We start from the raw sequence: 20,127 nt of genomic DNA, 5'->3' as shown, positions 1-20,127 counted from the left end.
GCTGGGTCCACTACTTTTTGTCATTTATATAAATGATTTGGATGTGAGCATAAGAGGTATAGTTAGTAAGTTTGCAGATGACATCAAAATTGAGGTGTAATGAACAGCGAAGAAGTTTACTTCAGATTACAACAGGATCTTAATCAGATGGGCCAATGGGCTAAGAAATGGCAGATGGAGTTTAATTTAGATAAATGCGAGGTGCTGCACTTTGGAAAAGCAAATCTCAGCAGGACTTATGTACTTAATGATAAGGTCATAGGGAGTGTTGCTGAAAGAAGAGACCTTGGAGTGCAGGTTCATAGCTCCTTGAAAGTGGAGTCGGAGGTAGATAGGATAGTGAAGAAGGTATTTGGTATGCTTTCCTTTATTAGTCAGAGTATTGAGTACAGGAGTTGGGAGGTCATGTTGCGGCTGTACATGACATTGGTTAGGCCACTTTTGGAATATTGCGTGCAATTCTGGTCTCCTTCCTATTGGAAGGATGTTGTGAAACTTGAAAGGGTTCAGAAAAGATCTACAAGGGTGTTGCCAGGCAAGCAGGATTTGAGCTATAGGGAGAGCTTGAATAGGCTGAGGCTGTTTTCCCTGGAGCGTCGGAGGCTGAGGGGTAACCTTATAGAGGTTTATAAAATGATGAGGGGCATGGATAGGACAAATGGACAAGTCTCTTTCCTGGGGTGGGGGAGTCCAGAACTAGAGGGCATAGGTTTAGGGTGTGAGGGGAAAGATATAAACGAGACCTAAGGGGCAACTTTTTTCACACTGAGGGTGGTACGTGTATTAAATGAACTGCCAGAGGAAGTGGTGGAGGCTAGTACAATTGCAACATTTAAAAGACATGAATAGGAAGGGTTTTGGAGGGATATGGGCCAGGTGCTGGCAGGTGGGACTAGATTGGGTTGGGATATCTGGTCGGCATGGTCAAGGTGGACCAAAGAGTCTGTTTCTGTGCTGTACATCTCTATGACTCTGTGACTCTAAACATCTGAGAGCTTGATCCAGAATGCATGCTACTTTGTACAGATCTCGTACCAGACCTCCATTTGACCACTTGGAACCAAAATACTTGAGAAAGAATATAAGAACTAGGAACAGCAATAGACAATTCCGGCCCTTGAGCCGGCTCCACCATTTAGTACAATCATGGCTGATCTCACCTTGACTCAACTCCATTTTCCTGTCAACTCCTCATAACACTTTAACCCATTATTAATTAAAAATGTCTATTTTTTCCTTAAATTCACTCCGTGTCCCAGCATCCACCACTTTCTGGGATAGTGAATTCCACAGCTTCAAGGCTTTTTGAGAGAAGTATTTTCTCCTCTTTCCAATCCCTTATCCTAAAACTATGATCACCCATTCTAGACTGCTTCACAAGAGGAAACATCCTTTCCACATCTACTTTGTCAATCCTCTTTTGCATTTTATGCACCTCAATTCGATGTCCTCTCGTTCTTCTAAACTTCAGGGAGACCAGACCGAAGCTGGTCAATCTCTCTTCATGAGACAAACCCCTCACCTCGGGAATCAATTTGGTGAACCTCTTCCGAACTGCCTCCAATGCAACTACAACCCTCCTCAAAACTGTATGCAATACTCCAGATGCAGTCTCACTAATTCCTGACACAGTTACTGAAACATTTCCCTACTTTTATACTCTATTCCTTTAGCAATAAATACCATAATTCTATTACATAGATTAGAATCCTGACAGTGCAGAAAGAGGCCATTCTGCCCATCAAGTTTACGCTGACTCTCCAAAGAGCATCCCACGCAGACCAGTCCCCTACCCTATCCTCATAACCCCAAGTTTATCATGTATAATGTGCCTAGCCCACTTACCACTGGACATTATGGATAACTTAGCACAGACAATCCACCTAACCTGCACAACTTTGGACGGTGGGAGGAAACCAGAACACCTGACAGAAACCCACACAGACATGGGGAGAATGGACAACCACCACATTGTCACCCGCAGTTGGAATCAAACCCAGCTCAGTGGCATTGTGAGGCAGTGAGTCACTAAGCCACCTTGCCTTCCTTATTACTTGCTTACTAGTTTTCTGTGATTCAAGCACAGATCCCTCTGCTTTTTCCAACCAAAAGAGATAACCCACACTTATCCATGTTAAACTTTATGTGCCAAATTTTGGCCTATTCACTTGACCTATTCATATCCATTAGTGAAACTCCTATTTCTTACTGCAACGTACTTTCTATGTATTTTTGTGTAAATTTGGCTATAGCACCTTTTATCCCTGCCTCCATGTCATTAATACAGATGGTAAATAGTTGAGCCTGAGGACTGAACCCTGTGGCCCCCAAATAGTTACATCATGTCAATCAGGAAGAAGACCCATTTATCCTACATCTCTGCTTTCTGTTGGTCAACTAATCCTTTATCCAAGCTTACAAATTATCCCAAACTTCATGCGATTGTGTCTTGTGTATCAATATTTTGTCCGGCTCCTCACCGAATGTCTTCTGCAAGTCCAGATATACTGCATCTACAAGATCCCCATTATCCACTTTGCTGATGACATATTTGAAGAACTTGAGCAAATTAGTCAAGCATGATTTACCCTTCATAAAACCATGCTGGCTCTGATGGATTGTGTTTTGACTTTTCAAATGTCCTGTTATTACTTCCTTAATTATCGATTCTAACAATTTTCTAAATGATTGATTTTAAATTAGCTGGTTTCCTACTTGTACCTCCCTCCCTTTTTGAATAAGGCTATTATAATCACATGAAAACATTTTCGCATCCAGGGAATGCAACTGGTGGATTCACTATCTGTGTTGCCACTTCCTTTAAGAGCTTAGGATGTAGGCTACCAGGCCCTGAGGACTCATCTGCCTTCAATCCCAATTGTTTGGTGAGTAATTTTATCTTGCGTGATGATAATTGTTCTCAGTTTTGTGGGCACTCACTGCAATGGGAGAGGATCTATGTCAAGAAGCAAGGCTGAAAGGCCTGAAAATACGATCTTACAGGTTGTAGTCACAGTCCTGAAATACCCTATGGGTGTTAGAATTCCCTGCCACAGGAAAAGTATAGGCAGGCTGTTGAGATGTACCAAAAATGGTTCAGGGGTTCACGGTCCCTCTCCAGACGAACTGTTCTCTTAACAACTCAACAAACCCTTGAAGGATCAGTGCTGGAGTGCGAATCAGTGTTATTCTCCCAATGCCCTGAATTAAATCCTTATTTCCATCCTTTTCATTAAATTAAAAATTGATACAGGTTCATTTCTAACGCTTTATTAATGTCAGCATTTACTGCGCAGTACATTTCATGAGCGTATTAACCGACTTTCAATAATCCTTGCTGAATTTCCCTAACGTTCATCATTCTCAATGTACGTTAGGAAGTCATCCTGAAGGAGTGCCATATAGGAGTTCAGAGAGAGCCCGTAGAAATGTCAGGAGTTGGAAAGTCAGCATTTGCTGACAAATATTAGCAATTACCAAGTCTGTTGTCACTATTCACATTTGACTGTTAATTCATTTCCAGAGACTACTTTCTACATTCAATTTCACATACCTGCTTTACAGTTTTGGATGTTTTGTTTCTATCTTTCCAATGCCAGTGAAAACATTTTAAGGGTACTTTCAGATTTAGCAACAGATACCTTCTTGGTTTAAAGTGGTCGTACTATTGTCAATTTGTTGCCATCTTTTGAAATCGTGAGGATAAAAATTGGATCACTTCAAATGAACATGTATATGAACAGAGGAACCTCGATTATCCGGGATTCAAGTATCCGAATAATGGATTATCTGGCAAGATGTCAAGGTTCTGATGCTTGGCTAAACTACGTTATCCTATATTCGATTATCCGGAATTCTCCCCGCTTGTGTCCTTCGGATAATCGAGGTTCCTGTGTGCACTCTCAGCAGGAGATTTGAATGATGTTATGATAGATTTCAACTTCCCTCCCACTTTGAAGCAAAGGCAGATTTTTCCCTGACTACCACCCATAACATCCTCAGGGACGTGGCTGAAAACCTTGGAGAAGGGGGATAGTTCCCCTCATCGTAGTCATCTTCCACATGCAGCACACAGGTAACTCAGGATGAAAACATTGTTGGAATTCAGCAAGACTAGAAGACTATAGGACATCACAGCAGATGTAGACCATCTTAATTTTCTTTTAAGAAATGCATTCACCATCTGAACATGTTACCTCAGAGATCCTGCCACAAATCATCAAGAGAAAACAGCCGCATCCCACTGCTGACATGGTCAACCCACCAACATTATATAATCTGGTCCCAGTGCTTTAAATCACTGGTTCTTTGTGTTGCTGGTATTTCTTAGGCATGCCATAAATCTACAGCACAGATAAAGGCTGTACTTGCTGGTCAGAAACAATCACCTAACTATTGTCCACCCCATCATGCATCACTCTGATTGTCTATTAAAATCAATCCCGTAAAATATGGATGCATCATTAATTGCATTATGTTCAGCATATACCTCCTTAGTTTGTAAACAGGCTGCCTGTATCTTTATCCTGGACTTTCATACAGTAATTCTCATTAATAATTCCCTTTACCTTGAATGATATTTCCTCTTTCAATGATTTCCCACTGAGAATAGATTTAATTCCTTAGCAGCTCTTCATCAATTAGTGATTTAAGATCTGGAAGCATTCATTTACATTTTGTTTGCTTTGGCATCTGCTGCTTGTACTAAGACAATTTGTTTAATGCCAGACTGACTATTGTACATGGAAAAATTCCTTATTAATTTTCTTTATTACTTTTGTAAAACTTAATATTTTTAGTGTATTCCTGCAATTATTTTTAGTGAAATGCCATTTGTGATCCTTTTGTGCACAATGAGATACCTCCACTGTTTACCATTTTCCTTTGAACTTGCAGTTTTCCTGCATACAGTACCTTGGTACATTCTGCACTTTAATGGTTTCATCAGATTTATTTTACTCAGAAGAGCAGAGGTTCTGGAAAGGTACCCTGGGACAATCTGTCTGTTGCAATTGTCCAAAAGAATGACTTCATTTACCTGTTTTTGTAACTTAATATGCAATTGACAATTTTCTCCTTTATCCGAACAGTTTCCACTTTAGGTAAAATGCATGTCTCCAAAACATCTTCTGAAAGTTTGACTTTGTATGTTTCCACCAACTTGGTTACAGTTGCGAGGGGCCATAATATATTATCATTTTAGAACTTGGGTTTTAAAGTTGGGGAGAAATAGATGTATTCGTTTTTCAGCTTTGTGAAGTTTATTCAGCTTTACTTTTAAAAAGGCCAGAAAGACATTTAGAATTTTCTTTTCTTGTTCACTTGTGGGTCGTGGGCATCACTGGTGGTCCATATATACTGCCTATCCTGAATTGCCCTTGAGAAGGAGGTGGTGGTGGTAAGCTGCATTCTTGTGGACCCACAAAGCCTCTAAGGGAATGACTTCTGGAACTTGATATAGAAACACTGAAGGAACAGCGATATATTTCCAAGACAGGATGGTGAGTGGCTTGGAGGAGAACTTGCAGGTGTTCCCATTTATCAGCTGTGCTTATCCTTCTAGATGGTAGGGGTCACAGGTTTGGGAGGAGGTGTCTGAGGATCTTTGGTGAACTTTTGTATACGTAGATAGTACACACTGTTGCTACTGGTCATCAATGGTGTCAATCAAGTGGGCTGCTTTGTCCTGGATAGCACTAAGCTTCTTGAGTGTTGTTAGGGCTTCACTCATCCAGGTTCGTGGGGAGTATTCTGTCACACTCCTGACTTGAGCCTTGTAAGTATTGGCCAGGCTTTGGGTAGTCAGGATGTGAGGTACTCACTGCAGGATTCTTAGCCTCTGACCTGTTCTTGCAGCTACTGTACTGATTACAACCGGTCCAGTTCAGTCCTTGGTCAATAGTAGTCCCCATCATGCCAATAGTGGGTGTGTCCGTGTTGATAACACCATTCAATGTCAAGAGATGGTGGTTAGATTGTGTCTCATCAGAGAAGGCCATTGACTGACATTTGCATAGCATAAGTGTCTGTTGCCACTTTGCAGCCTTGGTCTTGTCTAGTTCTTGCTGCATTTGGTTAAAAATCACACAACACCAGTTTATAGTCCAACAGATTTAATTGGAAGCACTAGCTTTCAGAGCGCCGCTCCTTCATCAGGTGGTTGTGGAGGACACAATTGTAAGGCACAGAATTTATAGCAAAAGTTTACAGTGTGATGTAACTGAAATTATACATTGAGAAATACCTTGATTGTCTGTTGAGTCTCTCATCAGTTTGAATACCATGAGAGTTTCACTTGTTTCATATGTGAATCACAAAACCTTTTTAAAAAGTTACATTCTTAGGTTAACTGTAACTGATGGTATCAGCCAGATAAGACATTAAGATATTGAAGGTGTTAGCCTCCTTTCTGCACCAGAATGTTTACACTGATTCTAATCTAAAAAGTGAGTTAACAGAGTCTTACATGGATTCATGCAGTTTTTGAGCAAAGTACAATGTAACTCTGCAAGTACAAATCCACCCACAAACGTATACATGTATGCGTGCATGTGGGTTTTTGTGTGCGTGTGTGTGTGTCTGGGGTGGGGGGTTGTGCGTGTCTGTGAGAGAGAGTGTGTGTGTGTGTGTGTGTGTGCGCCAAGGCGAGCAGAAAAGGAAAAGTGGCCAAGCAGAGGCTGGTAGCTAAGTTCAGTACCTATGGGGAGGGCCTCAACTGGGACCTTGGGTTCATGTCACATTACAGGTGATCACCATTGCACTACACATACACACACACACACACTTCTATATACACAGAGATACACGTATATACAGACACTCCTACAGACACACACACTCCCACACTCACACATGTATCCTCTTACAGACTTAGACCACTTTACTCTCACAGACACTCACAACCCCCCACCCCAGACACACACAAACCAACATACTCACATACACATATACGTTTGTGGATGAATTTGAACTTGCAGAGTTACATTGTACTTTGCTCAAAAACTGTGTGAATCCATGTAAGACTCTGTTAACTCACTTTTTAGATTAGAATCAGTCTAAACATTATGGTACCGACAGGGAACACAGGGGGCTAACACCTTCAACATCTTATCTGGCTGACATCAATTTTTACAGTTAACCTGAGAATGTAACTTTTTAAAAAGTTTTGTGATTTACATATGAAGGAAGTGAAACTATCATGGTATTCGAACAGATGAGAGACTCAACAGACAATCAAGGTATTTCTCAATGTATAATTTCAGTTACATCACACTGTAAACTTTTGCTATAAATTGAGTGTCTTACAATTGTGTCCTCCACAACCACCTGATGAAGGAGCGGCGCTCTGAACGCTAGTGCTTCCAATTAAATCTGTTGGACTATAACCTGGTGTTGTGTGATTTTTAACTTTGTACCTCCCAGTCCAACATCGGCATCTCCAAATCATTGCTGCATTTGGATATGGAGTTGAACATTGTGCAACCTCTGGTGAACTTCTCCACTTCTGACTTTACATTGGATGGAAGGCCATTGGTGAAGCGGCTGAAGATGGTTGAGCCTCAGACACTGTCTTGACAAACTTGTGTTCAAACAAACATTTATCAGAAGCAAGATGACATCAGTGAAATAACCAGCAGCCCACCTTGAGACATAATTGCTAAGGTATTTGTTGTCATGTGTTTTATGACTACCAGAGAAACAGAAAAAGAACCAAAAACAATTAACAATAGAATCATGGTCATTATTAGGCTCTTAATTCCAGGTTCTTATTGCATTCAAATTCCACCACCTGCTGTGATGAGATATGAACCCTGGTCCCCAGAATATTACCTGTATCCTTGGATTAATATTCTACTGATAATATCACTAGGCTTTTACCTCCCTGAAGAGGGTTAATGAGAAGAAAGTTCTAGATGCAGTTGCTCTGAGGATACTGGAGAGGAAGCCATCCTTTAAAGCTGTTGACGACATAGATTTAGGGAACCCATGTTAAGCAATAGACAGCTGAGTTAGCAGTTTATTTTAATGTTCTCAGGGACAGATATTAACTGAAGAAAATAGCATCAATTGAATGTTTAGCAATTATCTCAAAAGGAAACCAATCACAGTCATGCCAACACAGTAAGAAGCTTCAGCATGGAAATAGGTGTGAATTTTCACTGAGGTTCGAGCATTTGTACAGCCATTGCTGAGATAAAATGGAAGAATCTTTCCTTCTGATGTTCAGAATGAAATTGTTCCAATAGTTCTTGTCAGGGTAATATTGTTTGTATTTTTCTTTTTGTAATAAGCTTTTAGATTATTTTGCTGGAAGTTAATTGAGAGCATTTTGTGAATACATTCAGTGACTGTCCTCCATCATAAACAAAGAGAAAGAAAATGTATGGTCTACTCACTCAGTTTCACTCTGGGATCAGGCTTCATCAGTATTATTATCAGTGGGGATCCTAACATTTCACCATCAAAAGAACTTAAATTTGATTTTTAAATTTACTGAAACTGAAATGATTTCATTGTTCACAATAAAAGTTTTTATCTCTTCTTTCTTTATACCAGACACAACAATTGTCCAACTTTCAGTGTTAAATTAATGGATTTAAAATTGGTAATTTTAAAAATATTTTGCATTAATGTTATATTTAATGAGGTATAAAAACTTCAACACATTTTCTTTACTTTGCACTTTTTGTGGACACTATTCAATGATTCAAGCTTTTAAATTATCATTTATCTCATAAAGAAAATCTCTCATTATCTCACCTTCAAAACACAGGAAAAAGTTAATTCACAAAAAAGTTTGCATGAGAAAGAAACCACTGTGCAATTTGTACTCCTGGGTGCATTCACAATTGCTTAAACCAAATGTCTATTTATCTTGAACAAGCACTGATTGGGTAGTCCACAGTCAAAGGACTCATCCTAGTGCAAGATAGTGCAATACTCTGGAACAATGGTTTACCATTATTCTAGCCAATCTCCAATGGATTCTCCATCATTTAATTACCATCCTGCTACACATCTGCACAGACTTATCTTTGTTAACCTAATGAACTTGATAACATTCTTCTGACATGCAAAGGGATCCTTAGAGTTAAGAAAGTGTTACTTGTAGCCTATTGCTTCCAATTTACCCGGTCTGATGTGACAAAGGGCTCTTTGCTGCTACTCCAACTACTGTAAACCTCCTTTCTCTAATTTGATCAGCCAGACATTTAGATCAGCCCCACAGGTGGTGAGATGGTTGCATTTCTTCTTTAACACTGACAATTCTGTCTCTCTTTCAACAATCCACTCAATCCTATAGTTGCATGGAACCTCATCTCACTGCACTACTGCATTTTCTGAGCTCCCCAAGTGCATCTGCTTAGCACCAGCCACACTTGTCCTATCGGAATTATTTAAATTAATTGGCTACAGGATTTCTGACTGGTTGGTTAGCCCTGATTCAAAAGGTTTAAGTCTCACTCCAGCACACTTACAAAACCCCATTGGAAACCCTGGTACTTTCAGGGGTATTGAACATTCTGTCGATATAAAAATAATATTGTTCTTGTAGACTATACTTTGTACTAGGAGAAAGTGAGGACTGCAGATGCTGGAGATCAGAGCTGAAAATGTGTTGCTGGAAAAGCGCAGCAGGTCAGGCAGCATCCAAGGAGCAGGAGAATCGACGTTTCGGGCACAAGCCCTTCTTCAGGAATGAGGAAAGTGTGTCCAGCAGGCTAAGCATACTTTGTACTAAATTAGATTCAACACAGCCACTCTCTTCAATTCTAGTGTATTGGTTACTCAAAGATGTATCCCTTGCAAAGTAAGCAAATATCATTTAATGAAGGCTGCTCTTACGGAATGTCATCCTTTACATCAAAATTGCAGCTGACTTCTCTTCATCTTGCGGAAAAGTTGGATAAATTTTCTGCCTGACTCATCAAATCAGGAAATAATTGAGCTCGCAGTTTTTAAATGCCTGTGATGTTTATATGAAATATCGGCTTTGACTGAAGCAATTTGAAAAGAAAACCTCTAAGCAGTGGTAACTCAAAACAAAAATTGCAAGCTTTCAGCAGTTTCTTTGAAAGAAATGCTTAGCTTTCCACCATTTGTCATGGAGCCCCCTTGAATAGGGTCCATTAGGGAACTTCTATTTTAAAAATGAAGTTATTGCCTACGCCCAATTATTCTGCGAAGGTGTTTGTTAGTCTCCTTAAGCAGTACTACAGCACCATGGTAATGGTTCTGTGAAGTTGCTTTTCCTACATCCTAAACAGGAGCAGGAGGAAGAGGAAAAGATGGAGGCATGTGAGATAAAGCTAAGTTTTAGTAGAAACCATAAGCACAATACAAACATACAAATTTAGAGAAAGCAATGGGCCACTTAGCCCCTTGAACCTGCTCTGCCATTCAATAAGGTCTGGTCTGATCACTGCACATTCCTGCCTATCATGAAACACCAACTGGTGGCATATGTCTTATAACCAGTTAAATAAAGACACTGTAGATGCCAGACTGTTTGTACAATAAGCCTGTAACATGGTGTCAGAGGTGGAGCTGTGATTGAGTGTGTTGAGGGGCTGAATAGATGCATAGCTACTAAATGACGGATACAGGAATATTCAGAGCTGCTGAGAACTTCTAAAAGCGACTGAATAAGGACAAAGAAGAGACCCACAGCTGAAATATAGGATGAGGCACAATGGTTGCAAAATCTCCTCTCCTAGTGCTGGTCAAAATGTGAGATAACAGGAAACAGAACTGGCAGTTTTTTGATGTGTAATGGCAGAAGTACAAAACTGCAACAGATTTAATTAACAAATTGGAAAGCTATGAATAGCTACACTTTTATCACTGTTGGGGACAGGCTGTTTGAAAATGCTTTCCCTCTACACCTTTCCAAAGAACAGAAATGAAACAGACCATAGAAATTCAGAAAGCCTTAAAGGCAGGCTTTGAATCACAATTGCACACAGCCTATATATGGCTTGTGCTCAATATTAAGTCCCAAGATACCCAAGAGATTGATAGTGTGGCATTGCACACTAAACCATTAACTGTGAAATAGCTCCTAGAGGAGTGCATACAACAATGTGATTACAGATTTAGGATGTTTTCCTGGAGAATATCATCTTGAGATGGATTAGAATGCAAGACAGAACTTCAGCATCTACTGAAGTTCCAGTTGCCCTTAAGGCCACAGAAGAGAAGAGAAAATAATTTGAAAGGAGGGAGGAACAAAAGAAGTGACAACCCTTACAGAATGGATTAGCAGAATGGTAATAGAGAAAAAAAGCTGAAACCGCCCAGAAAGCTCAGAGAATGCATTGACTGAAAGAATCTGAATAAAACTCTGAAGAGATCTCACCAGATCATGCCAACCATCAAAGGAATTTTGTCGCAAACAATGAAAATATCTTTACTACACCAAATGGGAAGGATGGGTACTAGAAGCTGGAAGAAAGCATCAGCTGTAACTCCATTCTGGACTCCCTAGCAAGAAAGTACAAGATATTACAACAGATTGTAATGTCTTCCAGATCCAACTTGAAGCAGTAGCTCAACATGGTCTGGAAGTTATCAATCCAGCATAAATAATAAACACAAAGTACCTTGCTGAAACCAAGCAAACTATCCAACAAGTTGCAGCTCTCCGAGTGTTGGTGAAATCAGTAGTGATGAAAGAATGGCCTGAAAGCATCAAGAACTCTCCATGATCACAACATATTGGGCACATAGAGATGAACTGACAGCCCAGGATGGCATGCTGCACAAAGGAAATAGATTTGTTATCTCTAAGCAGTTAAAGAAGAAATGCTAACGCTTATCTATTTGAGGAACTAAAGAATTGAAGTGAATTTAAGGAAGGCAAGAAATGTGCTCTTCTGGCCAGACATGAGCAATTCAATCAAGGCCCACAGGGTGGCACAGTGGCTCAGTGGTTAACAGTGCTGCCTCATAGTACCAGGATCCCAGGTTCGATTCCAGCCTTGGGTGACTGTCTGCGTGGAGTTTGCATGTTCCCCTGTGTCTGTGTGGATTTCCTCTAGGTGCTCTGGTTTCCTCCCAGAGTCCAAAGATGTGTAGGTCAGGTGAAGTGGCCATGCTAAATTACCCATAATTTTAGGTGCTTTAGTCAAAGGGAAATGGGTCTGGGTAGGTTACTCTTTGGAGATGTGTCTGGGTAGGTTACTCTTTGGAGATGTGGTACGGACTTGTTGGGCCAAAGGGCTTTTTTCTATACTGTAGGAAATCTAATCTAATCTAATCACATCTGCATATTACAAGTTTATGTTTTAAAAAAGATCTGCTTGAGGTGCTAATCAAGCAGTTTTTCCCTTTTGAAATCTCCAAACGTCTTCTTAAATGCAACATAACTAAGAACAGTAAGCATTTTTTATAATTTCTCCGCTCACCTCTGCTGTTTATCCTATTATGCAAAGATACTGAAGATCTAGAGGCAGTACTGGAATTTCACTGTAGTGCAATATTAGAAGCATGTTGGAACTGATGAGTGCCATCTCAGGCTTCTGCTGATGGATCAGCATTCTCCAACTGGCTGCGTTACTAGTGCAGCTTTATCCCGTGTCATAACACATACATGAACAACAACCCCAGGGTCACATGAGTTGTGTTCAAGAAAAATCATTATGGCAAATGGATTGAGGTGCATTACTTAGGCTTACCCCTGGACGTACATGCCAGGTCTGACAGCATCAGCTAGGCCCTTTGATAAGACCATTTATCATTCTTCCCAACTGTTCCTCTAGGTCTGAAAGACAAGAGATTAAAAAGCATACCTTGTATGCTCCAATTAGTTTGGACGTTGAGATGGATGTAGATGCTCGTAGTGTTGTTTCCAGCATCAGGTTGCAGTACTGTGTGTGTTACCTCCTTCTACAGAGATGGCATTGGACTCTGAAATCCCCTGTATCTTCTGTGTTAACGCCTGTCACCTGCTATTTTCATATTTTATTGCTCTGAGACAAAATGAAGGAAGGAAGACCACAGATATGATGATACTGCAAAAGATACTCATGGCTAACAAGTAAACTATCTTGACTGTTCCAATGATGTCATTTAGTAAACCTGTAAATGAATTGTGGAATCCAAAAAATTGGCAATCTTCTCTCCTAAGTGTTAAGTGGGTTGACAGGCCCTGCATCTTCTTTCAGAGGTCATGCAAGTTCAGCACTCCGACATCTGCAGTGTATATCTTTGATCTGGTGAATGAGGTTGTCTGCTTTCTTCAGTGTTGCTATTGCTCCTTTAACAGGTTTATCTTCTCCCTGCTGCACAAGGTATTTGCCTCTTCTTTAGCTGTTTTCCACTTACAGTGGAAAGTAGTCTGAGCAGTTTTCCAAATGTCAGGCAGATACCGACTATACGTGATCCAACTAGATGCTTGTCCTTTTTACATAACATCCTAACAAAGGAAGATTAGTTGAGGAATAAGATAGTAAATAGAAAGTACCTGTTAGGATTAGACAAGGAGAATCTGGGCTGATGGTTTTGGGGGAAAAAAGATATAGCTGATTTACTTTCCAGATCCTATTCAAGGTAAAGATTCATCAATACATGAATGAAGTACAAGGCTATTTTGAATTTTAGAAGCCAATAGTCAGGAAAGACATTAAACTTACAGGATCTGTATCTGCCAGCAGAAATCTTAGAATGATTAGACAAAGGATAAAAATCACAGAACACCATTTTTAACTTATCCACCCCAGTGCAACGCCAGCACCTCCGCATCATAGATAAAAGATGGTTAGCTTAAATATATTCATCTATGTTGATAATATATTGACAAACCTTACAAAGAGAACTTTCAGTAATGGATTGCTAGTGACTGTACCAGGACAGATTGTCTGTCACAGTGAAGAGTGAGATTTTTGACTGAATCCATCAAAGGTTGATTAATGATTTGGAATAGGAAATCTTATCTCCATGGTGACCAATCATCAGCGGCAGTACCAGAGAAAAAGCCTTTGATGACCACACTATTAATTTGAACAGGGACTGCCGTGGAGCTCAGGCATTAGAAGTACCTTTTAGTTATCAACAACTATTCAGACAGGCCCATGTGTCAGATCTATCAAATCACTATGTTACTGAAAGGCAGAAGAATATTTTCATTCTTCCAGGATATCCCTGAGGAACATGCCAAGGCTAACAGACACAGTTAATAGTTTCCGAGGATCAAGCATTCACGATTCAACATGGTTTTACATATAGGGTTCTCATTACATGCAAGGCAGATGGAGGAGGTTACGAAGGCAGTAAATATTGGAAAAGGCTCATAAAACTCAGGAGTCCTTATTTTTATTGCCAAAGTTACACAGCAATGCCAAAAGCTGCTGCATTAAAAGTTAAGCTCATGATAGGATGATGCACTCACATTGTTAAGATAAGCCTCCACTCATCACAACATTTTACATGGATGTTTAGAACATCTCAGGCTGCGTATCCAAGTTGTGGTCTCTGTATGTGGTAGAGATCATGCCAGCACCAAGCTTGAATGTTGAGCAAATGTTTTGGATATTGTTTGCAAGTTTGCTGATAGGGCCATTCTTATAGCACATGGAGCTGTCAGAATGCCAAAGCATTTGTTGCAGTTCTCAAAATACATGACAGCAGTGGATGAACTATAACTGGAAAGCACCCAGAAAATCTTGGAAACTTCAATCAGAGGAACCACTAATCAGAAAAAAAGTCATCCTGAGGACATGATCATTAACAAGTCGCAAATGCAAGAGGGAAGCAACCAGCGATTGGAGGAACAGTGACCATTGGAAATAGCAACAATGACTTGCTTGCAGGAGGAATTTTTGTTGCCAAAGTGGGGGGGGGGGGGGTGTACATTTGGTGAATGAGGCTGAAAATGGGGAGGGGAGGGTTGTTCATGAGGGCAAGGGAATTGCAAGGGGATGTTGTAAGTGGGATGTGAGTCTCTTTGGTGAGTTGGGTTTAAGATGAAGACTGCAAGAGAGCTAGGGGACTGGACAAGAAGGCTGCAAGAGGGGTCTGAGGGTGTAAGCTGACCTCAAGGGATGGGAGGCAGTGGAGAAGGAGGCAGCAATTGGGAAAGAGGGAGAGGGCATGGTGGCACAGCGGTTAGCACTGCTGCCTCACAGCGCCGGAGACCCGGGTTCAATTCCCGCCTCAGGCGACTGACTGTGTGGAGTTTGCACGTTCTCCCCGTGTCGGCGTGGGTTTCCTCCGGGTGCTCTGGTTTCCTCCCACAGTCCAAAGATGTGCAGGTCAGGTGAATTGGCCATGCTAAATTGCCCGTAGTGTTAGGTAAGGGGTAGATGTAGATGTAGGGGTATGGGTGGGTTACGCTTTGGCGGGGCGGTGTGGACTTGTTGGGCCGAAGGGCCTGTTTCCACACTGTAAGTAATCTAATCTATAAGGGCAACAGTAGAGAGAGAAATAGTAAGGTAAAAGACAATGGCTATGAAGGAAACAATAGTTTTAAACCTGTCAAAAAAGGAATACTTGGTATACTGCAGGTCAGGAAAACCTGAAATCACTGAGGTGATTTCCTTAAAACTGAATGTGGATGCCTTAGCTTGAGGCTGCATCAGTTCAAAGGTGAGTGCAAATACAGTAAAAATGTATTAAATGCTACTGTATTAAATACTACATCAATTACAGCTGAGATTGAGATTGGAAACGCAGTAAAAAATAACTGACTGGTTAAAGTATTCCAGCTTTGTGCTTGTGCAAGGGAACCACATCAGCACAGACCTCACTTCACAGTCTGTAGAAGGTGTATTGAGAGTGATGGCTTTTGTGTCTCAAAATTTTTGCCAGCTATTTTGAAAATGTATCTAAGAAATTAAAGCCAAAACACAAGGAAAACATTAAGTTTAAAGAAGGGTGATAATTAAGAATATGGATGGATCTTTCTAATTCTATTTCTAGTCAAATCCAACTATTCTGCCTAGCAATACAACTTAAGCCATTGATACTACATGACAAGAGAAGAAAATAAAAGTATCCCTGAAAACCAAAATGTAGCCTCCAAAAATCAAAAAAAGTGTGTCTTGAGCAAATCTTAAGTAGAGCCTTCAGGGAAAAATAAAATCCAGCTCTTACTAAATTCATCAATGAAGAGTGGGAAAGAATTTGAGTAATGGTAAAATTTATGGGTCTCTATGAGATTCTTCAGGATATTGTAACTGGAGTATGACACATCTTTAAAAATTTGCTCATTATCAGTAAGAATAGTCATGAGACACCCTTGTTTTGTATTTTAGAACTACACTACTGAAGGTACCGATGTGATTTGGAAAGTAACAGTGAAGTGTTCCAGTGCAGTTTGCACTGCAGAATGACAACATGAATTCATATATCCAGGTAATGGGGAGAATGTGGAACAAAACCTAATATTTGCAATGTATTTTGCATGGCCAAAAGTGATTCATCTCCTCAAATCATATTCAATCTTCTTCCTACATAAATATTTAAAAGATCTGAACCTCTGGAAGATAAATCAAGACAGGAACTGCACTGGAAATTTGGCCAGCAGGTACTTGGCCTTGAGCAGCCAATAGCTTCCCAAGCTCAAGCATCTTGCATTAATATAACACTTTCCATGATGTCAGGATGTTCTGAAGTGCTTTATAATTAATGATACACATTTGAAATGGAATCCTCAAATGAATGTGACAACAGAGCATCCCTCTTTCTTCAAATAAAACTATAATACCTCAATATCAATATAACTACACAAATCATTGACCTAATCTATCCAAACTAAAGATTAAGGATTCAATTTTATTAATAAACTGAACACTTACGGGAGTCTTTTTAGCTTGTTTCTCATCCTCAGATGTCTACTTGGTGCTTCTGTAGCAATCTAATACAGTTTTTTAGACTTCAGACTTCTTAACTTTGTACATCATAATGGACATGAATCTGAATTCACCATAAAGTGTGCTGTGGCTGAGTGGACCTATTCATTTCTACACCCCTTCAAGTCCTGTTGAGAAAAGCAGGCATTCTGTTGAATCCGTTCATCTTGCACTCATCAGGAGAGATGCAGGAATATCAAGTTTCAACACCATATATTGCAGGATACATATTATGAGATGTTGGGATGCCTCCATCATGTGGTTTTGGTGTTCCTTACTCAGTTGGCACAGGAGACATGGGTGTCACTTCTTGTGTTGTGCTGGATGTCGTGTCACTTGCTGGTGATACTATTGGTGTTGTTTTGCTGGTTAGTGAGGTTGACGATGTTGTTGATGGCCTTTGCTGCTTTTCCAGCACCCACGTGGAGGTCAGATACTTGTTGATTTTCCTTTGCTTACCAGTTTCAGTTTCAATGATGTATGGCTTTGGAGTCTTAGCTCCAGCAACCACCTCTACAGGACTCAAGGTCTTCATATTAGACTCCACATGGGTGACTTTGTCCTTTTAACAGCTCAGACTTGGATTTTGCATGCTTGTAGAAGTGTTTACTTCTTTCTACTTGTGCAGAGAGATTTTGTCTTCCTTCTGGTCACTCAGAGGAAACATCTTGCATACTGGAGTTATCTTAGAATTTCTACCATTCCACTGCTTTGCAGGAGAATTCATGTAGATTGGACTGACAGGTTCCTCTTCAGTGTACTATGATAGGCTGTCTCTTTTAGACTACCCTTCAAATAGGTTGAAGCTCCATATGCCAAAAACATGATGAAAATCATTTCAGTTGTAGGATGCCACTACAGGAGTTCCTCGGGATATTGTCCTGGGCCCAACAATTTTCAGCTTTCTAATAAGTGGCAAGTTACATTCATGCCACACAGTGCCAGCAAACGACCCTCTCCAACAAGAGTATATTTGATCATCTCCCCTTGGCATTACCATAATTAAAACCTGTGCTAACAACCACACAAGGGTCACCATCAACCAGAAACTGAACTGGATCTGTATTAATACAATGGTTACAAGAGCAAGTCATAAAATAAGAGTCCACTGGTGAATAATACAACTCCTGATTCCCCAAAGCCTGTTCACTATCTACAAAAAGCTTAACATGATCCACAAAGCATCCCATCCAGCATCTTCAATTGTCATTCCCTCCCACACTGGTGCAGAGTAGCAATAGTACATACTATCCACAAAGTGCACTACAGAAAATCATGCAAGGCTCCTTTGATAACGTCTTTCGAACCAGTGGTCTCTATCACTTAAAACGACAAAGGCAGAAGATTCATGGAACACCACCACCTACATCTTCCCCTTTAAGGCACTCACCATCCAAACTTGGAACTATGTAACCATTACTTTGTTGCCACTGGGTCAATATCCTAGAACTCCCTAACAGCATTGTGGGTGCACCTACATCGCAAGGACTGCAATGGTTCAATTAGTGGCTTCACTCCTACTTCGAGTGGTAATAGGGATGGATAATGAATGCTGACCTAGCCAGCAATGCCATTTTGACTAAATGAGTAAAATGTGGTTTGAATTATTTACTCATTAAACTTAAAATTCTGTAGCTTCATCAAATGTATTACCTGCTGCTCTTCATTTGGCTAATGATCTTATAAACGTACACACTCTCATCATATAATAATGTAACACTCTGAAATATAACAGTTGGGGTTTCCCATTCTTTACATAGTCTAACAGTATAATCCACAGTCTTGGTTTAAAATCTCAACCAAATGACAGCACTTGCTCATTACAACAATAAAATGTCAGTAAAGATTTTGTGCTGAAGGCTCTACAAATCTCTAGAGTGGGACTTAAACTCAACCTTCTAATTCAGAGGCAGCAGTTCTACCAATAGAGCCACAAGTGACACAAAACATATTGGGATCTATCTACTCATCATATCCCTCCGATGTTGCAACAGTGCTGATATTTGACAGATAATTACATCTGACACTCTGATGTGTTAATTTTCTAGAGAGTACTGGATATAGCTTACGTCTTTTATGTCAGTCCTTAGACAACAGGACAGAATCATAGAATTGTTACAGATGGAGGCCATTTGGCATACCTTGCCTGTACTGGTTTTTCAGACAAACATGATTAATTAGTGCCAATCTCCTGCTAATCTCACTTTTGAAATATCACATAAATATTCCATAGACTTCCACTGCCTGAAAGTTTAGAGCTGAAATTCTAGGGATTCTGTTTTGATGGCACAAATGTTGTAGGCACTGAACTAACAATTGATTGTCAACCACCCCAGATATTGAGAGAGCAGTTCACAACTGCCATACCTGGCATGTGATTCCCCTCTTCTGGAATGTAGGAATATCATATAGTTATAGTTTTAAGCAACATTTTATTCCGGATAAAGAATAACCAATCCCTTTGATCCCAAAGTCTAAGTAACAATGTTCTCACAATACTTTTTGACTTAGTTTTTTTATGGTCAAAAAGTGTGGTGTTGGAAAAGCTCAGCTGATCCGGGAGCATCTGAGGAACAGGACAGTCAGCATCTGACAGGCTGTGCTTTTCCAGCGTCACACTTTTTGACTCTGATCTCCAGCATCTGGAGTCCTCACTTTCCCTCAGTTATTTTATGACCAATCTTTCATTTGGAACCTCATCACACATCCTTTGCAAACCCATACATACATTTACCATAATCTCATTATGTATACACAGATTTCTGCAACTGATTAACTTCAGACAGTAAAGCATAAACAGCCTTCACAAATCTATCATGATTGGCCTTAACATTCTGTCCTTGCCTTTTAAAGCCTAATTGCAAGTATTAATACAAGCTTAACTCAGTTGGTGCTGGCCTGGCATGTTTTTGTGACCATTTCATATAGCATGAGAAGAAGGTGCTGATTGGTCAGACTATCATTGGCATGCAGGCCCAGCAGAAACAGTTAACTGTCAATCTTAATTCACAGTCCAAGCAGATAGATTTTGATTGAGCCATGGGATGCAGCAGAATTTCAAATGCAAACAAGGTCAGCTCCCTAAGATTCACTAACCCACAGATGCCACTATTCTTCCTCCACTTCATACAATCATAAGATCATAAAACACAGGAGTAGAAGTAGATTATTCGGCCATCGATTCTGCTTGGCCACTCAATGAGATCATAGCTCACGTAAACATTCTCAACTCCATTTTTCAGCATTTTCCCCTTAATGGGGGAGGCGATGGCCTAGT

At 40.2% G+C, this 20,127-nt stretch overlaps 1 protein-coding gene across 3 annotated transcripts in view; it reads right to left on the bottom strand.

Annotated features, from left to right (window-relative positions):
* tcerg1l (transcription elongation regulator 1 like) overlaps positions 1-20,127 on the bottom strand; it is a 739,617-nt gene that overhangs the window by 162,162 nt on the left and 557,328 nt on the right. The window lies entirely within an intron of this gene.

Source organism: Chiloscyllium punctatum, chromosome 38, assembly GCF_047496795.1.
Source record: "Chiloscyllium punctatum isolate Juve2018m chromosome 38, sChiPun1.3, whole genome shotgun sequence".
In the NCBI taxonomy this organism is placed as follows: Eukaryota; Metazoa; Chordata; class Chondrichthyes; order Orectolobiformes; family Hemiscylliidae; genus Chiloscyllium; species Chiloscyllium punctatum.
This window is presented reverse-complemented; position numbering and strand designations above follow the sequence as displayed.